Raw genomic sequence first — 5,825 nt, 5'->3', positions numbered from 1 at the left:
ATCCTGAGTTCCAGACACTGCACCGAATGGTGCATTACTCGACAGGAAAGGACCAATCACTGTCAATCCTTATTTCTGATATGCAATCATAATTCTGTTGAGATTCCAGGGAAGCACGGTAGCACAAGTGGATAGCACTGTGGCTTCACAGTATCAGGGTCCCAGGTTTGATTCCCCGCTGGGTCACTGTGCGGAGTGTGCACGTTCTCCCCATGTCCGTGTGGGTCTCCTCTGGTTTCCTCCCACAGTCCAAAGATGTGCAGGTTAGGTGGATTGGACATGCTAAATTGCCCTTAGTGTGCAAAAAAGATTAGGAGGGGTTATTGGGTTACGGGGCGAGGGTGGAAGTGAGGGCTTAATGTGGGTCGGTGCAGACTCGATGGGCCGAATGGCCTCCTTCTGCACTGTATAGTCTATGTTCTATTTCTAATATGCTTCATGTTGTGGCAGACAGATTTTATTAGTCACATACAAAGGATAATCCAGCTTTCTCCAGAAGGTAGAATGCATCCCATACAGAGTGTTAAACAAACTTTAAATTTTTTTTAATGTACTCCAATTTCTTTTTTCCAATTAAGGGGCAATTTGGCATGGCTAATCCACTTATCCTGCATACCTTTGGGTTGTGGGGATGAGAACCATGCAGACACTGGGAGACTGTGCAAACTCTGCACAGACAGTGACCCGCGGCCAGGATCGAACCTGGGTCCTTAGGGCTATGAGGCAGCAGTGCTAACCACTGCGCCACCGTGCCGCCCTTATTAAACAAGCTCTTAGAAATTAACCAACCGCCCCATTTTTTTTTCTCATTTTTTTTAAATTAAGGGGCAATTTTAGCATTGCCAGTCCACCATCCTACACATCTTTGGGTTGTGGGGTGAAACCTATGCAGACAAGGGGAGAATGTGCAAACACCACGCGGACAATGACCCAGGGCCGGGATTGAATCTGGGTCCTCAGTGCCGTGACGCAGCAGTGCTAACCACTGTTCCACCCCCAACCTTCCAATTTCATATCCCTGTCAATCAGTTGATTGCAATGCGTTGAAACAGTTCCAAAATAACACTGAATCCAATAGGCATTGACCCAATAGCTCATAATTCTTTCTTTGCTCACTGCAGTATATTCTAATCGGAAAATAAGTAAAATAATTTCATCTGGTTAATGCCTATTTATTGTCGCCTTGAAACTTTTGACCCAATTAACTTCCACCTTCAAATTTGTATAAAATTGCAGGGTTCTGAGTGAAATTAAACCAGAAAAAGAACATGCATTGGGTAAGTACATGGCAAATGAAATTCAGAAACTCCAATATGTGGAGTGTAAGTGAATTGAATAAATTATGTATACAATTTAAAGAAATATTGGTCGTGATTATCTGCTCCCCCCACCAGGCAGCAGACCTGTCACAAGTCTCTGGGGGAGGGCTGAGCAGTGGGACGGGACCAGAGGGTCCATATGAAAATCATCATCCTTGTCTATGTACTGTGAAAACTTCGAAGTGGCCTGCTGACTTTGAACTGCTCTGCTTGATAGCTGATGAGCAGATGAAACAGTTAATTGTAGATACAAGCCAGGAAGTCTCAAGTACTTTCCCTTTCTCCACATCTGCTCACTCAGCCCCCTGCTGTTAACACTGCAGCTTTTTGAAGGCTCCAAGCATTCCTAGAATGCTCACAACCCTTGAAAATCTTTGAAATCCTCCGAGAGCCTTTGAAGTGTTTTGTATTCATTCAATTTTGTGGGTCAGTGCCTTTAACTAGCCTTTGATTGACAGCTTATTAATTTGTACACAACATGCAGGAGCTTTGTTTGTTTATCTTTCCCTTCATGTTTGGATGCATCCGAAGTACCCCACATTGACCCTAACTGCAATGTTTATAAACACCCAAACACTGCCGTTAGAAAAGAGAAACTGAAGGCACTTAGCATTTTTGAAGAAGCCTGGAGCTGTCAATCAGGAAAAGGACGTTTATAAACATTGGCTTCAGAACAATGCGGGGTGGGGGGGGTATTTTCAATGAACTGTTTGATCTGCTCATCGGCTGTCCAGCAGGGCAGTTCAAAGTGAGCAGACCAGTACAAAGTTTTCACAGTGCACAGACAAGGATCATGATTTTGATATGAGAGGGGTGGCGAAAGTGGGGCTGATGGGGGATGGCTGAGGGGGGGGGGGGGGGGGGGGGGGGGGGGGGAGAGCACATGGCAACACGGTAGCACAGTCGTTAGCACTGCTGCCTCACAGTTTCAGGGACCCGGGCTCAATTCCAGTCTTGGACGACTGTGTGGTGTTTGCACTTTCTCCCCGTGTCTGCCTGGGTTTCCTCCAGGTGCTTCGGTATCCTCCCACAGTCCAAAGATGTGCAGGAAAGGTGGACTGGCCGAGCAAAATTGCAACTTAGTGTCCAAAGGTGTGCAGGTTAGGTGGGGTTACAAGGGTAGGGCGTGGGAGTGGGGCTACCAGTGAACTTTCGGAGGGTCAGTGCAGACTCGATGGGCCAAATGGCCACCTTCTGCATGGCAAAAATTCTGTGGTTTTAAGGGTCACCCTCATGCGTGCGTGAAGGGGGGCGGGGTAGGGTGACTCATTATTTCCATGGTAAGGGTAGGGTGACCCTCTTTGCGGAGTGGTTGGGGAAGCTCCCCTTGTCAGCGGGAGGGTCACCATTTCTGTTCTGGGGTGGGAGGTGTAATGTTCCTTGTATTATTCTCCAAGATAGCCAAAGTCGTAGTGTTTACCAAGAAAATTGAGCTATATATTTAAACCAAAGCTAGTTTATTTTACACTACTTGAAATGGTTTACACACTCTACTGAGTAACAGCTAACAAAATAATACTGAATCTATGTTACAGTAATTAATTATCTCTCTCTAATACAACTAACACTCTAACCTCAACCTCACACTATCCTTCTCGATCAGCTTCTCCTAGAATGCTTAGATATGCAGCCTTTTATAAGACAAGTCAGTGATGCCATCTAGTGTTGATATACATGATCATCTTGTTAACCCTTTACTCTCCTTTGATTATACTTATCATTACAGGAGGGGGACCTGTTTATGGATGCTGCCTCTTAAAAAAAGGCACCCCGCAATCGGTAAGTGCAGGCTGGCCGGCCTGACAGCTGCTATGCACATTTTAGCTTGCTAAAGGCGAGGGACTCCCATGAGGGAATCCCACCTTGGCCAAGCTCTAAGCGTTAATGGGAACCATTCCAGTTTTCCCGCTGGCGGGAGGACTTAGTTTCAAAACTGGAGATTTGCGGCCATTGTCTTTTAAAAATGTATTTCATGAGTTGAGAGCATCGCTGACTGAGTGAGCAATTATTGCTCGTCCCTAATTTCCCTTGAACTGAGTGATTTGCTTGGCCACTTCAGAGTCAACCGCATCACTGTGAATCTGGAGGCATATGTAAGCCAGATCAGGTACGGATGGCAAATTTCCTTCCCTACTTGTATCAAGTAGAACACTTTCTATTGAACTGATCACAAATCTTATATAGAACATAGAACATAGAACAGTACAGCACAGAACAGGCCCTTCGACCCTCGATGTTGTGCCGAGCAATGATCACCCTACTCAAACCCACGTATCCACCCTATACCCGTAACCCAACAACCCCCCACTTAACCTTATTATGTCATTTACCTATATGTCATTTTTTCCATTCTTAAAAAATCATAATTTGAGTACAGTGGGTGCATTGTTATCCAGTTCCTCCTCTCTCCTCATCTTCTCTTGATCATTTCTTGTCCAGAAATCCACACACTGCTCCCTTGTATCTATTTCACAAACTGCTGACCACCCAGCTTCCATCATGGCCCATGAGTTAGCTGATAGTAACCAGCTCCTTCTTCACAGGTACTACCGCCCCACCCACTTTAAATCTGCCATCATCATCATGTGCGCCCCCCACCCCCATCATAATATCCATGCTTGATATCACTGTCCTTGCAAACCACCACCCAATCTCCAACCTCTTTCCTCTCCAAAGTCCCTGAAAATGTTACAAAAGCAAAATAATGCTGACGTTGGAAATCCGAAGTACAAACAGAAATGTTGGGAATATCCAGCAGGTCTGGCAGTGTTTGTGTGGCGTTTACACGTTCTCCCTGTGTCTACGTGGGTTTCCTCCCACTGTCCAAAGATGTGCGAGTTATGAGGATTGGCTATGCTAAATTTCCCCTCAGTGTCCAACGATTTGCAGGTTGGGTGGATTGGCCATGATCAATGCGTGGGGTTGCGGGGATGGGATGGGCCAAGGTAGAGCGGTCTTTCAGAGGGTCGGCGCAGAAAAGACGGGCTGAGTGGCCTCCTTCTGCACTGTAGGCATTCTATGGATTCTAAAAAAGAACAGTTAAAATTTCAGGTTGATGGCCTTTCAACAGAACACCTTGTAAATATCTGTGCCGCTCTGTTCTTTGTCCATCTTTCCCACAGTTTTAAGTTTTGAACATCTTTAATCAGTTATTCAACCTGGCACAGCAATAAAATGGTCCCAAAACAAATCCACAAATTGCATCCAACTTTTCTGCAGTCTTTAACAGTCAACCAGGAAAAATCGTCCTTCAAAAGCTCTCCTCTGTTGCACAGCTGGGTGGGACTGCATTCACCTCTCCATTCTTATCTATCTCGTCATAGCCAAAGGATCTCTTGCATTAGTTTCACACCAAAAAATATATCCTTGGCCTCTATTTTTCATCCATATGCTGCACTGCCCCTCAGTGACATGCCACAGTTCCCTCGTCTGCAGACGATATAGACTTCACCACCTCCTCTCTCAATCCTACACTGCCCTGATTAGTCACCTGGCTTGTCCAACATAAAGGACTGGGTGAGCAGAAATATTTGACCCTGCTTGTAATATTCTTGTCGAGTGGCCTGATTTATATTGCAAGAAGACTTGTAGCGAAAGCTATTAACAATTTATTAACATTAACTGTGGGTCAAATATATACAAAACAATAGATGAATAACAGTATTAACATGCACAAGTAACCTCTCTTCCAGCTCCCTAGTCAGTCAGAGGTCACCTGACTCTAACATTCACTAATGACATATACTAATGAGATTCCTAGTGGTCAGTCGGTGAATTACAACACGACCATGATGTCACTACTACATCTCCTTTCCTATGAAGGAATAAGTTAGTACATTATCATCAGCATATTTACATGTGATATCATTAGTGTGAGTCCACCAGTATCAATTGTTTTCTTTAAAATTTTAAAACTGGTTTAACAAATATATATATATATATATATATATATATATATACACACACACACACACACACACACACACATAAGAACAGCAAGCACAGTATATACAAATAGTCCATATCTACAAATTGAGTCGATCAGGTTTTCTTCTGACTCTGGTTGATCTTCTCAAAGTTTGATTTTGCTGCTCAGAACTTGTAGATTCAATGTTCTCCATGATATGCTTATGCTCAGGAACTGCTGAACTATCTGACACTGTAGCTGATGTCGACTGACGTAGATTCATCATCCATCACGTTGTTGTGAAAGTCTTCTCTGATTTTCAAGGGAGCGCGACGCTTTCTTCTTAAAACCAACCCATGCGCAATGATTTCTTCTTAAAACCAACCCTTCCACTGTCTCTACATTGTATGAACGAGGTGCTACTTCTTCAAGTACAATGGCTTTTCTCAACCAATTGCCTGAATCTATTCTCACAATATCATCCCAATCAGAGGGGGTAATGTGCTGGACACTCTATCATAGATCTGCTTTTGTTATGCTTTAATGTTTTGCATTTCCTGCAGTATCACTGCATTCTCCTCCTTTTCCAAGTATGGAAG

The sequence above is a fragment of the Scyliorhinus canicula genome, chromosome 11 (assembly GCF_902713615.1).
Source record: "Scyliorhinus canicula chromosome 11, sScyCan1.1, whole genome shotgun sequence".
NCBI lineage: Eukaryota > Metazoa > Chordata > Chondrichthyes > Carcharhiniformes > Scyliorhinidae > Scyliorhinus > Scyliorhinus canicula.
This window is presented reverse-complemented; position numbering follows the sequence as displayed.